The 18,783-nt window shown below is 44.4% G+C and overlaps 1 protein-coding gene across 7 annotated transcripts in view; it reads left to right on the top strand.

The window, feature by feature from the left end:
* The first annotated feature begins 2,200 nt into the window (after positions 1-2,200).
* COL6A3 (collagen type VI alpha 3 chain) overlaps positions 2,201-18,783 on the top strand; it is a 90,138-nt gene continuing 73,555 nt past the window's right edge. For 2 of the 7 annotated variants that reach the window (XM_061122544.1, XM_061122543.1), the window contains exon 1: positions 2,201-2,447. The gene's annotated coding sequence lies outside the window, so the exon portion shown is untranslated. The remainder of the gene's footprint in view (positions 2,448-18,783) is intronic. The other 5 variants (XM_061122547.1, XM_061122545.1, XM_061122546.1 and 2 more) reach the window with 4 other exon arrangements.

The following is an 18,783-nucleotide window of genomic DNA, read 5'->3' as shown; positions in this document are numbered from 1 at the left end:
GGGTGAGCCTTCTGGTGGGTGAGTAAGGGGGCCCCTGAGTTGCAGGAGCACAGTGGGCACCGTCTCTACTGTACCGTCTTCCCTTCCTCCCTAAATGCAAGAAATCGTCTGGAAAGGAGTTAATGACACCTTGACTCCCCAGCCTTGCTCTGGAAGGATCTCCAAGTGAAAAGTCTCCTTCAGATGTCTCGCCTGCTCTTTTTTAAAAACTTTTTAAAATTGAGGTACGATTTAAAATGTTGTGTTAGTTTCACATGTACAGTAAAATGAATCTGAGATACACACACACACACATAGCCACTCTTGTTTTTAAAGGAAAACAGTTGTTTTTTAAAAAATTATTTTATTTTTAATTGGAGGATGATTGCTTTACAATATTGTGTTGGTTTCTGCCACGCATCAACATGAATCAGCCTTAGGTGTACATATGTTCCGTCCCTCTTGAAGCTGCCTCCCCATCCCGCCCTTCTGGGTCCTCACAGAGCACTGGGTTTGAGCTCCCCGAGTCATCCAGCAAATTCCCTGTGGCTGTCTGTTTTGCACATGGTAATGTGTCTGCTTCCGTGCTGCTCTTTCATATATCCCGCCCTCTCCCTCCCCCACCGTGTCCAAAAGTCTGTTCCTCATGCCTGCGTCTCCTTTGCTGCCCTGCAAGCGCGATCATTAGTGCCATCTTTCTAGATTCCACACACATGAATTAATATACAGTATTTGCTTTTCTCTTCCTGATTTCCTTCACTCTGTAAAAGGCTGTAGGTTCATCCGTCTCATTAGACCTGACTCAAATGCGTTCCTTTTTATAGTCAAGTAATATTCCGTTGTGTAGATGTACCACAGCTTCTTTATCCGTTCATCTGTGGGTGGACATCTAGGTTGTTTCTGTGTCCAAGTTATTGTAAATAGTGCTGCAACAAACACTGGGGTACATGCGTCCTTTTCAATTATACTTTTCTCAAGCTTTATGCCCAGCAATGGGATTGCCGGGTCGTATGGTAGTTTTATTCTTAGTTTTTTTAAAGGAATCTCCACACTGTTCTCCAGAGTTGCTGTATCAATCTGCATTCCCACCAACAGTGCAGGAGGCTTCCCTTCACTCTTTTTTTTTTAGATTCTTTTCCCATATAGATCATTACAGAGTATTGGGAAGAGTTCCCTATGCTATACAGTAGGTCCTTATTAGTTCTCTATTTTGTATATAATCATGTGTATATGTCTGTCCCAATCTCCCAATTTATCGCCTCCACCCCCACTCCCTGGTAACAATAAGTTTGTTTCTGCAGATGTCTCTTGATATTTCACATGACTTCTCAGCAGGGTCACGTGATGGGTGGGCAGTAAGAAGTTTAGGGCATCCACAGCCAGAATTCTGATCTGAGCTCTGCTACAAAGCCAAGTTCTTCTCATCTGTCAAATGGGACAAAAATCTCACTTAAGCAAGCATGATCTATATCTGTTTAAAAGGTGGGGTTGGTCTTGATGCAAGAGATAACTCATATCAATGCTCTGTGAACTGTACCAGCTTTGCAGAAACACAAGTTCTTTCTCAAGGGTCTTCCTGTACATCTGAGCATGATAACCCTTCTTGTTCCCCGTGTGTGTCCTGGAGTTGGGACCATTAGCTTTACAATCGGAATCATTATATACAGAATGACCAAAAAAAAGATGTAGCCTTTTTTTTCTTGCCTTTTCACTGGCAAACAGAGCTTTGGTTAGCCGAACGCCAAGGCGATTTTAATGGCTGGTTTTTTAATATCTGAAAGGGGAGGTTATTAGGAAAAGTCTCAATTCAGAAACTTCAAGAAGAAGTGGGAGGGTGTGGTGAGGGTGGACGGGGGAGACTGCATTTCCTGTTTTCCTTTCAGATGGTGTTGGGAAACACTGCTGGAAAACCATGGAGACCCACGAAAAAAATTCCAGAACTCATTCTCCTTGCGGCCGCCGGGGGCCCAGCCCCAAAGGTGATGAGTAGAAGGGGTGGTTTTTTTTTTTTTTTTAAAGAGTTGGGGTTTGTAGGCATCCAGCTCCGGGCTCGTGGGGTGAAGACAGCCTTCCGAGGTGACATCAGCTTGTGGTCCAGGCCAGAAGCAACAGAGTCGGAGTCTGGTTTTCATTTACAGTGTGGGGGCAGGCCCGCTGGGGAGGGGGAGAGGAGGGGGCGGAGAAGGGAGGAGGAGGAGCTGGAGGCAGCCTTGACTGTATCCCTGGACCCCGTCCAGTTTGAAGCTCAGTCCTGCACCAAAGGCCGCTCAGTTCTCCCGCGCGCCAGCCTCCTGTGAAGCCCACGAGAGCAGCTTTCCGCCCGCCTGGGGTCCCCTCTCCCCGCCTGGGGTCCCCCCTCTCCCGCAGAAGGGAAAGGAGACGCAGCCCGTGGGGGAAACCATGCGTCAGAATCGCACATAATTGAATATCGAAGCCCAGGGACGCAGGCTTCTCCAGGTTTGCTCAGGGTGAGTGCCCCTTCGCCCCTGTTCCCCGGTTTCGGGTTTGTGGCCAGGGGGAAGGGCTTCAAACCCCGCTGACCGCGTCTCGATGGCTCTCCAGTTGGCGCCCTGGGAGTCTCTTTGCTGTAGGAGCTGTGGTCTCTGGAAGCTCTGGCCGATTTTTTCTTTCTCCGTGTGCGCCGCCTGGGTCTCCTGCGGTGGGGCTGAGGGCTGGGGCTGCCCTGAGTCCTGCAGCGCGGTCTGTCCTGTCCATCCTTCTCTGCTTTTCGGGCTCAGGGTTTATTTTATTTGACGTTGCCTCCTCCTTCGAAAGCTCAGCTGGAATCTGAGAATCGGCTTTGTTTGCAGAAGTGCCTGTGCAGGGATCCCAGAGTCACTTTGGGGAGACTCTCCGAGGTGACCAGTGAGGGTGGGCTGGTTGAGCGCCTCTGTCGCCCACTGGGGGACGGGGGTGACTTTGCTGTCCAGGCAAGGGGCAGGTGGAGGCTTCCTCGGCTCTCACCATCAGGACTCCATCTTTTCAGGAATCTGAAGTCACTGCTGGTGCCTTAGTCCCCTCTGGGGTTGCCTAAAGGAGCTGCCAGGGTCAGAGGAGGAGAAGGAATTTGGTGTTTGGGCAGCAGGCCCGGTGGATAAGGCAGGGCCCCTGGGGCCACGAGTTGGCCGGTGCTGCCCATATGCATGGCGCGTGCCAAGCCCAGAGGCCCGGGGCCTGTTCCCCGGCTGGGAGGGTGGGGCCCCGGTCCTCTCGCCCAGGAAGGAGAGTGTTCCCTGACAGTCACCAGTCTACTCTGGGGACCTGTGTCAGGGGCTACTGTATGCGATGGGCGGCTCCCTGGGAGGGCCCAGCAGAGTCCTGGGGGCTGTCAACAGAAATTGGCATTTCACAGCCAGCTCGAGGAGTGAGTTGAAAGGCTGGTCTAGACCCCAAGAACAAACTGCTCTAGACCCAGAGGCATGTCCTCCAGCCAGTGGGGACTCGGAGGAGCCGGCCCTTGCCAGCCACTTCTCTTGCTGAACACAGCTAACTCTGCACAAGAACCACTGGGTCCCACAGCTGCAAGGGTGCTCGGACCCCAAAGGGAGAGACAGTTCTCACTCCGGGATCCCCCTCTTCCTAGGGGGCCCATTCCTGTACCTTCAAAAAACTGAACAGAAATGACTTTAAAATCAGGTTTTTTTTTTGCTTCCCAAGCAAAATGTTATTGAAAACCAGCTGGTTGTGGATGGTATTGGAACTCCTGAGTTCTTTAGCTGGGCTAAAGAGAAAGGAAGAGGTTCTTGGTCGGGGGCGCTGAGGTGTGGTTCCCTGGCTTTATAGATGTTCCCGGGCTCTGAGATGCTCAGTTACTTGCAAGGCTGTGGCATCAGTAGGTGGCTTAGAGGGCAGTCCAGTCTTTGCCATTTCAGGAAGGCAGATGGCCCAACTGTGGAGGTTCCCAAACTAACTTGCATCGTGATTTGAAATGTGCCATTTGATTCTGTTCTCCCAGAAGATAATGCCCTCCTGTCATATTCTACGAGAAGTGATGGGGGAATTGGTGTATGCTCCCCAGGGTTCTCCCAGCTAACAGGGAAAGAAGTGCCAGGCGAGAGAGCTGGTCCCCAGAACAGACCTGGGCTTTGCAACCAGAGCAGCTGAGCAGGCTTCCTGCATTCAGGCCACCTCTGGGGATGGCGCCCAGAGGGATGGAACCTGCATTCTGCTCCGTTCCTGCGTGGGCTTTGCTGAGAGTGAAGGCAGAAGGGTGGGAAGGTGATGGGTGTTTGTAGGAATTCAAGATCTGGGAATGATCACGTGGTCTCAAGCTCTTTGTTGAGGCAAGGGTTTTCCGTTACTATAATGTGTATTTTTTTTTTTTTTTCTTTCTCCACTCACGGCAGTGAGAAAATCATTAAGAAGATCCTGGGTGGAGAGGAGGCTTGGGGAAGAGTCCCATAGCAGGGTGGTGAGGGTGGCCTTTCTTTTCCCAGTGGGGGATATGGAGGGTGTGGCCACCCCCACCTTCCTGGGAGGTGGCCGGGGAAGCCTCTAGAATGTTAGCCCTTGGCCCCTGGCTTTTCCAGCACTTGGGAGGGTGTGTGCCCCACCCCACCATGCTTGTGGCCCTTACAGGGTGGGATATATGGTGAATTTCCAAACTGGGGGTCTTCAGGATGCTTTTGATGTCAGATAAGCATCTTTCTGAATAGGAATTATTCTTATTTCTGCATTTTATTTCTCCCTTCATTTTCAAAGTGTTAAGGATTCACCGCTTCTCATTCTCTCATCATAAGTGCCTTTTGTGATTTTGTACCTTAGAACCTAATACATCACTGATGATAAAGTAGAAAGAAACCCCTCTATTCAATGGACAATGGATGATGGGTTTGTGGCTCCAAGGAGGCTCCCCATCTGACTTTGATTTTAAAGTCAGCTTGAAATCAGACCTCCTGCCTTTTGAAAGTTAGTAGAGTTTTGCCCTGGAGGCTTCATCCACACTCTCACTCAACTGGTTAAAGCGTCTTTGTTATTATCCAGTTTTATGTGAAATTCCACGTTTAGGATTTAAAATCCACTAGGAGGTCCCAAATTCGCAGGAGGTTATCCTGCCCACATGCTAATCACTTTAGGCAAACATTTCACTTGAAAAGTAGTCCTTGTCAGTTTCCTTTTTGGAAGAACCCGGGGATTTGTTATCTCTTACAGAAGAATCTTGGGCGGGTTCCCATCTGAAGGGGACTTTCTGTCCCGGTAGCCTTTCCACCAAAACCTACAGGAGCGAACTTTCCACGGTGTCTTTGCTGTGGACAGCAGGCTGTAAAACCCACACCACTGCTCTGTAAATAGCTGAAGACCTGAGGAGCGGCCTGGCATTAAAAAAATCCCATTAGCAGCTCTCACTAAGGAAAGGAACGCCCAAAAATGATGCAGGTTTTTAAGCAGGGAAGCTTAAAAAAGTTCCTGCTTCTTCAGACAGTCTTGGGCTGTCTTCATCCACTTTTCTACATACGGAGTCTCTCTTTCCAAGCATTTGGGAGATAATCCTACCCTTTCAAGAAAAAAAAAACACTGTCTCCTCTGAACCATGGGTGATGAACATCTCAAATTCAGGGAGCACCCGCAGGACCTCGATTTACAAAGAGGAGTTCCTTTGGGGAATTCATTAATTTCTGAAAACGTAATTTTAGTAACTTCTGGCCTCATCTGTTTCTGGAAGGACATGAAAAGGTGAATTAGTGTCTTCCTCCTGGGGTAGCTTTTCCTGGACGTGCATTCTGTTTTCTGTCCTCTAGAGGGCGACGCATCCCGCTGAGCCCTGCGCAGTGCAGGGAGTCTGGGGGTCGCCGGGAATCTGTTGAGTTACGTCTCAGCAGAGCTCCTTTGGTCACTTTAGGACCCATCTAGAGACTGTTTCAATACCTGGTTTTTAAAAAATGTGACTAATATCTGAAGTAAGTGTATGGTTAGAGTGTTCTCTTTAGAGGTGAACGGCTGCTTGCGGTAAAGCAGGCTGCATTCTACCTTCACGCAAGGGCGTTAACCAAGTAAGAAGTTTTAGAGGAAACAGGTTACTGGTATCTACTGAGAAAAAGTCTAAATTAACACGGCGGTGTTTGAGAACCCAGTCTGCTGTATCCGGGTAGGATTTTTGAATTTTAGAAATAGAAGGGAAGTTAAAGCGGAACTAACCCAGTAACTCCCAAACTTTGGCCCATGTGTCTCATATTCCTTTAAGCTTAATAAACCCCATTGTGCTCCAGGGCGTGGAACTTTGGGGTGGGAGGAGGGGACAAAAATGACTAAGACTCCAGCCCTGCCCTCGCCTTAGGGCAAATTATTGACTTGGCAGGCTATTGACTTCCGTTTGGCTACTTGAAATATCCCCAAATTACTACCTTGGTGGATGTTCTACCCACACCCTTGACACCTCAGATGAAGAAATGGAACGCAGAGGGGTGAATTGCTTGTCTGAGGTCCCAAGAGTATTAGTTGCTCGGTCGTGTCCGACTCTTTGCCACCCCGTGGATTGCAGCCTGCCAGGCTCCTCTGTCCATGGGATTCTCCAGGCCAGAATACTGGAGTGGGTTGCCATTCACTTCTCTAGGGCATCTTCTGATCTGGGTACCAAAGCAGAATCAGCATTTCCTGGGCATGCCAGTGTGTTCTTACAGGTGGGTGTTGAGGACCAGGAATAAAAGAGAGAACGTATCTTCAGGAGTACATTTTGGAGTATCATGAGAAGAAAGGTGCTTTTTTTGGCCATTGACCAATCTTTTATAGAGTATCATATTTTATTTAGCAGAGAAGTAATTGTTTAAAAAAGAAAATCTGAAAAGAAGTAAAAAAAGCAGAAAAATAGGACAAATATGAAAAGTTCTGCCAAGCCCTCTCCCGAAGGCTGTTAGTCTTTCGTTGGGGCCTGGCTGCGTTTCACATAGTGTGATCCTGCTGTTCTCCTGAATTTTAAGATGTTTCATGAAGTACAGAGAAACATCTGCAAGATAGGTGTGGCTAGGGAAAGGTACGAAAGGAAGGCCTTCTGTCCAGTCCATCTGGTTCGGCCCATACCTTCGGTTTTCACGGACCCAGGGCATCGAGAATTGGCCACTGGAAGGGCGAGCTTGTGAACTGATTTAATTTCAAATGCAGAACTGAAGAGCAGCTGGAGATGACTCAGGTCTCAAGAGAAGCCATTCCAGGAAACGGGTTTTCTCTTCTGCAATCCTCATCAGTTGATTCAGCAGCGCAGAGCCAGCGCAGCTAAGCCCACAGACACCCCCAGCCAGCACTTGTTGGGCTGTCTGTCTCTCATGGGGGCAGAAGGAGACCCACCAGCGGTCAGAGCCTAGGGCGACAGATGGAAAAGCAGCCGCAGGACCGCTGCTGGTTAGAGCATCGGGCAGTCAGCCTCGTTCTGCACGTAAAGCTGGGGAGGCTGGGAGAGATGAACTGACCCTTACTGACTGAGATGGGAATGCAGTAGATTTTTTCCAGGCTATTATATTAAATCACCGGCGATATTTTATCAGCTGCTTAAATTTAATTAAAAAAATACTATTTTAAATAATTATCTAGACTTGAACATGAATCGAATTAGAAAACAAACAAAAGTGGTTATGATTCCCTTACCATCTGAGGACATTTTAGCCGTTTTGTTTGAACAGTTCTACAGCGGAACCCCGTGGTTTGGAGAGGCCAGTGGCCCCTAGTCCCCGGCCAGGGCCGGCAGGGAGGACACGCCGGCGTTTGCCCTGGAGCCGACAGCACCGTGTGTCATGTGGCAGGAATGGAACGGGACGTTCGTGCAATTCCTTTTGAAGCATCTTCTAAGACATTCTCTTCCCTCATGTTAAATCTGAACTAGTCTCTGCCTAATGCTTATCACTAGCAAGAAAAACCAAGGAAACACAGTGTCTGGCTGCCTCACATTTAAAAGGGTAGAAAGTTATTTACGTGTGCATCGTGATATCTAGCTTTTCCAACCACAGCAAATGTGGCACTTTCTGCTTCGTGTTTATTATCTTGGACCCTAGCAATATGTCTTTAAGTAAATTTCTGAATATCTGGGTGGTTAATCTGGAGGTTCTTCAAGGTGCCTTTATGGGGAAAAGGAAGGTAGCCCCAGATGGTGCTTGGCAGAGCCTCATGGGAACTTGTTCTGGGAGGAGGTTACCTGTGAGGGCACAGTCAAATCTTTCCTTTCTGGATTGCTCTATTCCAATGTATGAGCTGCTGAACAGACATCTTTTTTTTTTTAACAGATAGGCACTTAAAAATTGAAGTATACTGTTGATTTACAATGTTGTGTTAGTTCCAGGGGTACAGCAAAGTGATTCAGTTATACATGCATCTTCTTTTCCATTATGTTATTTCAAAATATTGAATATAGTTCCCTGTGCGTGCACACTCACTCAGTTGTGTCTGACTCTTAGAGCAACCCGGCAGACTGTAGTCCACCTGGCTCCACTGTCCATGGGATTTTCCAGGCAAGAATGCTGCAGTGGGTTGCCATTTCCTACTAAAATAGTTCGCTGTGCTGTGCAGTAAATCCTTTTTGTTTATCTGTTTTATCTGTCGTGGTGTGTGTCTGTTCATCCTCAAACTCCTGATTCATGCTTTTCTCCCTTGCTAACCATAAGTTTGTTTTCTATGTCTGTGAGTCCATTTCTGTTTTGTAAATAAGTTCATTTGTATCATTTTTTAAGATTCTACATATAAGTGGTATCATATGTTATTCATTTTCCTCTGCCTGACTTACTTCATTTAATATGATAATCTTCAGGCCCATTCATGTTGTTGCAGATGACACGATTTCATTCTTTCTTATGACCAAGTAATATTCCATTGAACATATATACCACATCTTTATCCATTCATCTGTTGATGGACACTAAAAGTCTACAGATAGTAAATGCTGGAGAGGGTGTGGAGAAAGGGGAACCCTCCTACACTGTTGGGAATATAAATTGGTGCAGCTACTATGGAGAACAGCATATGGAGTTTCCTTAAAAAACTAAAAATAGGTCTACTATATGATCCAGCAATTCCATTCCTGGTGCATATCTGGAAAAGACAGAAACTCTAAATTGAACAGATACATGTACCCCAGTGTTCAGAGCAGCACTTCTTACAGTGGCTAAGACATGAACAGACATTGTTTTACATGACATTACCAGGAAGATCCAGAGGTCTTGAATCTGATACTCAGTGTCTGACAAAGACACCAGGAAGTGGCAGTGAGCCCAGGCTGACACTCAAGATCAGAAGAGTTAAGTTTTGCTATCACAGGACACACCTTCAGAGCCTGGGTCAAGTAGATGATTGCTTACAGATGTGTATGCATGGCTAATATTTTCTTCTGTAGCACAATTTCATGGAATGGAAATGCGAGATTCAAACTGTAAAATAAATGGTAAAAAAGAAGCTTCTGATGCATTTCTTTGGAGGGGTCTTCTTACAGTTGTTCCAAATTGTTTGCTTTTGAAAATTCCCCCAAAGCTCTTTCAGGTAGCAATACTATGTTAAATTCCACTGTCCTCCCTCCCTAACTGGAGGATCTAATAAATCCTCTTTCAGCCTCCTCTCTGGGACAAGAATTTTCCCCAAGATTCAGAGAATAAAGAGAAGAAGAAAGAGAAGAAGGACAAGAAAAAGAGAGAGAGAACTAGGGTGCTGCAAGCTGGAGAACCCTGGGGTTTGCAGAAATGTGACTTTTCATCTCACAGCAGATGGCAGGGCTCTCTGACTGTGGTCTTCCACTGTTTCTGCAGCTCCCACATAAAATAGGACAGTAAGGAGTTAATAGAATGCTAGAACTTGATAGGAGGACCAGCCTGGTTTTAAAAAGCAGTGCTTGGAGAAGACTAAATAAATGACTTCAAAATGGGAGCTCTGGATACATTTAAGTCTTTGTTGGAAAATGATTTCCTTGTGTGCATGTGTGTGTCTCTTTCTTAAAAAAGATTTCCAGACATGGAAAATGAAAAAGCTTTTGAGTAGACTTAATGAAAATTAATTTCATGAAATTGCAAAATAGCTTGGGAATGTCATTGGACTCTGAATGCAATTTTGAGTTGAAGGGCCATGGAGAGTAATCTTCATAATGAGAGGTGTCTTTTTAAGTTTCAAGTGGACAGCTATGAAAAGGAAAAAGGCGTCTCAAGTTCTTTTTAGAATGAGACCAATACAAAAAAAAAAAAGAAAAAAAGACTTACTAATGCTTAATAGAAAGATAAGAATTGAATGAAGTCCTATGATTGGATCTATTGCCTTTAGGACATAGAATTATGACACAAAGCTGCATAACATCCCATCCAACCCAAGGGTCTCAGGCTGGCAATTCTGACTTTTATCATATTTGAACGAACAGCAGCAGACAAATGAATTCTGTTGATACAGAATCTGTGGTTTGTCACCACCAAAGAAATTAGGTCTGTTCCCACCCCCACCCCCCACCAGAAAAGACATGGGGAGTTTCCTTGAGACTGGGGCCAAGTCTGGCACAGACTCTTAGCATTTCCTGGGTTTCTGCCTTTGGGCTTTGGAAACGCAAACCTTCCTTAGGATTCTGGCTCAATCTTGTTTTTGTTTAAGTGGCAGTGGACAAAACACTTAGTGTCACCTGGATTCAGTTTCCTAGCTATAAAATGAAGGGAAACACGGCCATCGGGCTGTGGGAGGAAGGCATGGGATCCCACCTCTGAGACAGGGGCTTAGCAAGTATGACCTGTGCCCTCTTGTCTCTGTTTCTTGGGAGTGGGAGGGAGAGTTAAAGAAGGACAATGAAGGGCAGGGAGTGGCTGCCTTCTTTCTCCTTATTAAAATGGACAAGCTGGGTGATCATTTGGGGAGATGATGTTTGACATCTTTTAATAATCTAAATGAAAAAAAAATCTCCAAGATTGGTTGCCAAGAACTTCAGTTTTAAAAAAGTGGGATGCCAAGACATGATAAACAATAGGAGAGGTTTAATTGCAAACAAAAACATGAACAAACATTCAACAGCTGGGCTAGGCATGCTTGAGCCACATGACTGGCGCCTAAGCACTGCAGCAGGACAAATGTGGAGGAGCTGAAGGCATTCTTCCCACCTGGGAATTCAGCTCAGCCCAACATGTGAGTTCATTAATCATCCATGGAGCCTGGAATCCTTATCATCCAGCAGACATCTCTTCTGTCTTTCGCTGTCAGGGTTGGAAGAGCATCTCCCCTCTGCCCTCCTCTGCCCTCTCCTCTCCTCCCCTTCGTTTATTCCCCTCTCTTTCCCTTTCTTCAACATCTGGGTAGATTTTAGGGAAGGCATTGCACTGCACTGTATATATTTTTCATTTCTTTGTGTCCCAATGAGAAGCACTTCATTTAGAAGTCTACTCTACTAAAGATTAAGATCTCTGAAATAAAAATCTTTACATTTTCAATCAATTTAAAATTCATTTTCCTTAGACAATAAAGTAAGTAGTAATTAATGCCTCAGAAAATCCCCTGGTGGCTCAGCAGTAAAAAGAATCTGCCTGCCAGTGCAGGAGATGTGGGTTCAATCCCTGGGAAGATTCCCTGGGGAAGAAAATGGCAACCCACTCGTTTTCTTGCTGGGTTAATCCCACGGACAGAGGAGCCTGGCAGGCTACATATAGTCCAGGGGGTCTCAGAGAGTTGCACATGACTTAGCAACTAAACAACAACAACAAATCAGACTGCACAATTATTTTAGAATTTGTCCACAGAGACCCCACCAAGTGTTTAAGATAGGACAGAATACATGGGTTCCATATTTAAAAAAAATATTCTTGACCTATTAGAATATTACAAGTTGTCTTTGAAAGCACAGGCTATATTTCTGGAAAGAATCCAGTAAAATGTAAATAATGTAGGTGGACAATTTTCCCATAAAATAGTTTTCTAGCAGGATGTTATTGCTGATAAAGAAATCTGACGTACAATTTTAATGGAAAGAATCAGGAATAGCATATGTACGGTACATTTATACATTGATCTAAAGCGTATATCCTCAACTGAGAAAAGTCACAAAGACAGCAAGTATTTCATGTGCTTTTTTTTTTTTTTTTCCTAAAGACAAACTCAGGAATAGGTCGAGCGGAGCTTGGGAAAGAAAGCTATGGCCGGATGGAAAGGTCTGGAAGATCCCCAGGGTAGAGCATGGGCTTGCGGGGTTTCTAGAGAACACTGGGGCAGTGCTCGGGCAGTGCTGGGACAGTGGCTTGGTGGGTCACCCACAGTGAAGAAAGTGGACCAATCAGCCATGCATGGATTTCTACACTGCCTGTGGGGATTGCCCTGAGCCCCGAGCAAGACCTGATTACGACTTGGGGACCCTGTGGAACAAACGCTTCGGATGCTGGGGAAATCCCTTCCTATATCACACAGATCCCTGTCTAACACGTGTCAACTATTTCAAGTCAAGAAGACTGGGCCGTGTTTCTGGAATGTTACCATTATCCCCAGTGGCTGTCACTTCACTGTGTAAAGAAATATGTTCTCTTGATGACTGGCCTTTTGATCATCTTCAGAACAACCTTTTCTTCTCGCTGTTGATACATTTCCAAAAAAACAGTCGTATTGACGGGAGGTTTTGTATTAGCCGCTGGGGTTGTGTCTTCAAGCTCCTAGAATTTGAATCACAGGGTAAATGCGTCTTATCACAGGTGATACTTTTGGCCGACTTCCCTGGGACATCCAAAGCTACTGCGGGACTTGGAATCCACTCTCTTGTTTACGCTTTTGTCTTTTTCCATCCCACCAGTTTGGCAGGCTGGACTGGCCTGGGGCCCACACTCAGCTCTTGCTGTTCCTCACAGCTGGCCCCCAGCTCCTCCCTCTGGGCCTGACCTCAGACAGGAAAACCACGAGGCTGAGCCCACTTCATCCACAACCTTGGGTGACAGCCCCAGCAAGCGGCTCTTGCTCTCCTTGGCCCTCTGTACTATCTTGCTACGAGGCCCATCTAGACCCAAGACCCCTGCCAAGGCCGCGTCTCCAGCCAGACAGACTTTCCTGTGCTGTCATTAGTTTCGTTGCTCTAGATGGCAAAGGTGAGAACCTGAGAGCATCCTTCACATTGTCTTCATCAGCAGTAAGGGACACTGGGATTCCTGAATTATGTATGAGGTGGACAACCACGAATGGAATCACCCAGTCCATGGCGTGTCATGGCAAGAGAAAAGTCAGGCTAGGAAGATCAAGCAGGTGCAAAAGCCTAGGCCTTAGGTGGAGTGGATTTCATAGCTCTGATGACACTATTAACAGTTGGGACAGAAATAACTTTTGTTCCAGGTCTCAGTGTTTATAACAGATTCTTTTTCACTTTCCTGAGATTCAAGTCCTCTTCCCCAAACCTTAACATTTTGCTGGCAAACACTTCATTTTTCTCTTCCTTTTCAATTGTTTTCTAGTGCCAAGGAAATGTTATGTTATTTAATTATAGGGGCACACACATATGCTTTAAAAAGATGTGTAGTTGTATTGTTTTCTTATTTTAGAGAAAACTTATTTCTTAAAGATTGATGGTGGTGGTCTGGTCGCTAAGTCGTGTTTGACTCTTGTGATCCCATGGACTATAGCCCACCAGACTCCTTTGTCCATGAGATTTCCCAGGTAAGAATACTGGAGTGAGTTGCCATTTCCTTCTCCAGGGGATCCTCCCGACCCAGGGATCGAACTCGCATCTCCTGCATTGGCAGGTGCACTCTTTATCACCGAACCACCAGGGAAGCCCATCTTAAAGACTATCACATCTCAAAAAGGAGATGCCACATTTTTACCATTCCTGTTAAATTGATGGCTACATTATAGGTGTACAGTTCCATTCAGTAGCTCAGTCCTGTCTGACTCTTTGTGACACCATGGACTGTGGCATGCCAGGCTTCCCTGTCCATCACCAGCTCCTGGAGCATACTCAAACTCATGTTCATCAAGTCAGTGACGCCATCCAACCATCTCATCCTTTGTCGTCCCCTTCTCCTCCCACCTTCAATCTTTTCCAGCATCAGGGTCTTTTCAAATGAGTTGGTTCTTCGCATCAGGTGGCCAAAGTATTGGAGTTTCAGTTTCAGCATCAGTCCTTCCAGTGAATATTCAGGACTGATTTCCTTTAGGATTTACTGGTTGGATCTCCTTGCTGTCCAAGGGACTCTCAAGAGTCTTCTCCAACACCACAGTTCAAAAGCAATCAATTCTTCAGAGCTCAGCTTTCGTTATAGCCCAACTCTCACATCCATACAGGACTACTGGAAAAACCATAGCTTTGACTAGACAGACCTTTGTTGGCAAAGTAATGTCTTTGCATTTTAATATGTTGTCTAAGTTGGTCATAGCTTTTCTTCCAAGGAGTAAATGTCTTTTAATTTCATGGTTGCAGTCACCATCTGCAGTGATTTTGGAGCCCCCAAAATAAAATCTCTCACTGCTTCCATTATGTCCCCATCTATTTGCCATGAAATGATGGGACTGGATGCCATGATCTTACTTTTCTGAATGTTGAGTTTTAAGCCAGCGTTTTCACTCTTCTCTTTCACTTTTATCAAGAGGCTCTTTAGTTCTTTTTCACTTTCTGCCATGAGGGTGGTGTCATCTGCATATCTGAGGATATTTCTCCCTGCAATCTTGATTCCAGCTTGTGTTTCATCCAGCACGGCATTTTGCATGATGTATTCTGCATATAAGTTAAATAAGTGGGGTGACAGTATTCAGCCTTGACGTACTTCTTTCCCAATTTGGAACCAGTCTGTTGTTCCATGTCTGGTTCTGTTGCTTCTTGACCTGCATACAGATTCCTCAGGAAAACAGGTAAGGTAGTCTGGCATTCCTTTCTCTTTAAGAATTTTCCAAAGTTTGTTGTGATCGACACAGTTAAAGGCTTTGGCGTAGTCAATAAAGCAGAAGTAGATGTTTTTCTGGAACTCTCTTGCTTTTTCGATGATCCAACAGATGTTGGCAATTTGATCTCTGTTTCCTCTGCCTTTTCTAAATCCAGTTTGAACATCTGGAAGTTCACGGTTCACTTACTGTTGAAGCCTGTCTAGAGAATTTTGAGCATTACTTTGCTGGCATGTGGGATGAGTGTAATTGTGTGGCAGTTTCAGCATTCTTTGGTATTGCCTCTTTGGGATTGGAATGAAAACTGACCTATGCCAGTCCTGTGGCCACTGCTGAGTTTTCCAAATTTGCTGGCATATTGAGTGCAGCACTTTCACAGCATCTTCTTTTAGGATTTGAAATAGTTCACCTGGGATCCCATCACCTCTACTAGCTTTGTTCGTAGTGATGCTTCCTAAGGCCCACTTGACTTCGCATGCCAGGATGTCTGGCTCTAGGTGAGTGATCACACCATCATGGTTATCTGGGTCATGAAGTTCTTTTTTGTATAGTTCTTCTGTGTATTCTTGCCACCTCTTCTTTATATCTTCTGCTTTTGTTTGGTCCATACCATTTCTGCTCTTTATTGTGCCCATCTTTGCATGAAATGTTCCCTTGGTATCTCTAATTTTCTTGACGAGATCTTCAGTCTTTTCCATTCTATCGTTTTCCTGTATTTCTTTGCATTGATTACTGAGGAAGGCTTTCTTATCTCTCCTTGCTATTCTTTGGAACTCTGCCTTCAAATGGGTGTGTCTTTCCTTTTCTCCTTTGCCTTTAGCTTCTGTTCTTTTCTCAAGTTATTTGTAAGGCCTCCTCAGACAACCATTTTGCCTTTTTGCATTTCTTTTCTTGGGGATGGTCTTGATCACTGCCTCCTGTACAATGTCACGAACCTCCGAACCTCCGTCCATAGTTCATCAGGCACTCTATCAGATCTAATCCCTTGAATCTGTTTGTCCCTTCCACTGTATAATCATAAGGGGTTTGATTTAGGTCATACCTGAATGGTCTAGTGGTTTTCCCTACTTTCTTCAATTTAAGTCTGAATTTGGCATTAAGGAGTTCATGATCTGAGCCCCAGTCAGCTCCTGGTCTTGTTTTTGCTGACTGTGTAGAGCTTTTCCATCTTCGCCTGCAAAGAATATAATTAGTCGGATTTAGGTATTGGCCATCTGGTGATGTCCATGTGTAGAGTCTTCTCTTGTGTTGTTGGAAGAGGGTGTTTATTATGACCAGTGCGTTCTCTTTTGCAAAACTTTGTTAGGTGTACAGAGTTACCCATATTTTTTAACAACCACAGGTAACTTCTCCTGTTTTTTTAGGAATTGTAGTAAAATGATGTGAATTTTGCGATCTTAATTCTTTTGAAGTGAACAGTATAGTACTGTTATCTATATGTATCTTGTTTACAACTGATCTCTAGAACTTTTTCATCTTGCCAAACTGAAACTCTTTACTCAATGGACAATAATTCCCCATTCCCCTTTCCCACTCTCTAGGAATCACCATTCCATTCTCTCTGTTTCTAATAGCTTGACTATTTCAGATACTCCACGTCAGTGGAATCTCTTGGTGATTGACTTGTTTCAGTTGGCATAATGTCTTCAAAGTTCACTTATGTTGTAGCCTGTGATAAAACTTCTTCCTTTTATTTAAGGCTGAATGATATTTCTTTATATGTACATGCCACATTTTCTCTATTCATTCATCTACTGATGGGCATTTATTTTATGTTATTTCCACCCCGCAACTAGGTGGCACAGTGGTAAAGAATTCACCTGCTAGTTCAGGAGATGCAGGAGATGTAGGTTCGATTCCTGGGCTGGGAAGATCCCCTGGAGGAGAAAATGGCAAGCCATTTCCAGTATTCTTGCCTGGGAAATTCCATTTGCTGGAATTTGCCTGGACAAAGGAGCCTGGCGGGCTACAGATCAGGGGATCTCAAAGAGTCATACATGACTGAGTACACACGCATGGTTGTTCCCATCTGCTGGCTATTGTAAATAATGCTGCGTTAAACTTGGGTGTGTACATATCTCTTCAAAATCTTATTTTCAGTTATTTTGGATACATACCCAGAAGTAGGACTGATCGGTTATATGCTAACTGTATTTTAAACTTTTTGAGGAAACTCCATATAATTTTCTATAGTGGCTGCAACATTTTACATTCACATTGCCTAAGAGTTCCAGTATTTCTGCATTCTCATCAACACTTGTTTACTATCTTTTTGACAGCGGCCATCTCAATGGGTGTGAGATATCATCTCACTGTGGTTTTGATTTTCATTTCTCTGATGCTGAGTATTTTTTCATATTCTTATTGGCCATTTGTATGTCTTCTTTGGAGAAATGTCTTTTCCAGTCCCTTATTTTTAAACCAGAGTTTGTTTTTATCATTATAAAGTTGTGGGTGCTCTTTATATATTCCTGATATGAACCCCTTATCAGTTATATGGTTTGCAAACGTTTTCTCCCATTCTGTAGGTTGCCTATTCACTCTGTTGATTGTTTCCTTTGCTGTGTAGAAGTTTTAAAGTTTGATATAGTACCATTTGGTCTCTCATTTGGGCTTTCCTGGTGGCTCAGTGGCTAAGAATCACCTGCAATGTAGGAGATGTGGGTTTGATCCCTGGGTAAGGAAGATCCCCTGGAGAAGTAAATGGCAACCCACTCAAGTATTCTTGCCTGGGAAATCCCATGGACAGAGGAGCCTGGTGGGCTACAGTCCAGGGGTTGCAAAGGGCCAGACATGATTTGGTGACTAAACAACAATATGGTACCGTCTGTCTGTCCTTGCTCTTATTGTCTGTGCTTGTGGCATCAAATGGAAAAAGTCATTACCAAATCCGATGCTATGAAGATTTTCCTCCTATATCTTCTTCTAAAAGTTTAATAGTCTCAGGTCTTACATTTAGATTTTTAATCCATCTTGAGTTAGTTCTTTGTAAGTTTTTTCTTTTTTTGCATATGGATATACAGTTTTCCCAGCATCATTTGTTGAAGAGACTATCCTGCCCCCATTGGGTAGTATTGGCACCTCTATAGAAATTGACTTGACCATATACTTGAGGGTTTATTTATGGGATCTTTATTTTATTCCACTGGTTGATATGTCTGTCTGCATTCCAATCCCATGCTGCTTTGATTACTGTAGTTTGTAATATGACTTGAAATCAGGAACTGTGAGGTCTCCAGCTCTTATTTTTTTCCTTTCTCAAGATTGCTATGATTCTTCTGGGTCCTTTCAAATTCCATATAAGTTTTAGGATATCTTTTCTATTTCTCCAAAAAATGCCACAGAGAGAGAAGTTTTTGATTTTGATTCATACTGATGGTGATTACCTTTTTATACTGTAATCACAAAGCCAACTTCTAAATCTTCAAATTCTAAGAATGAACTATAAATCTCTCCAGATTAAATATATTCATATTTCTTAAACCAAATCAGATTCTGCACTTGACTGTAGTCTATACTACATAATTTTCAATATCAAATAGTATTTCTTGAAACTAAGTACAATAAAAAAAATAATCAATAATTGAGATCCTATTGTAGGAGGCTGACCCTGACCCCCATGGTGAGAATTTCCTCCCCTTTGATAAACAGCACGTTTTTAAAGAAAATTATTGAGAATATGAGGATTAGTATTCCACGTGTTTCTTTTTGTCATTTTTGTTTATTAACTTTTTATTTTGTGTTGGAGTGTGGCCAATTGACAGTGTTGTGATGGTTTTGAGTGGACAGCAGGGGGACATGCATGTTTAGATTTTTAATCCATTTTGAGTTAGTTCTTTGTAAGTGGTGTGAGGTAAGGATCCAGCTTCCTTTTTTTTCTTGTTGCATGTGGATATACAGTTTTCCCAGCATCATCTGTTGGAGACACTGACCTAGGCTCCACCCCCTTCCCCTCCAGGCTGCTGCATGTGGATATAGAGTTTTCCCAGCATCATCTGTTGAAGACACTGTCCTAGGCTCCCCTCC

The sequence above is a fragment of the Dama dama genome, chromosome 20, assembly GCF_033118175.1.
Source record: "Dama dama isolate Ldn47 chromosome 20, ASM3311817v1, whole genome shotgun sequence".
In the NCBI taxonomy this organism is placed as follows: Eukaryota; Metazoa; Chordata; class Mammalia; order Artiodactyla; family Cervidae; genus Dama; species Dama dama.
The sequence above is the reverse complement of the archived record's forward strand: the minus strand, read 5'-3'. Positions and strand labels throughout refer to the sequence as shown.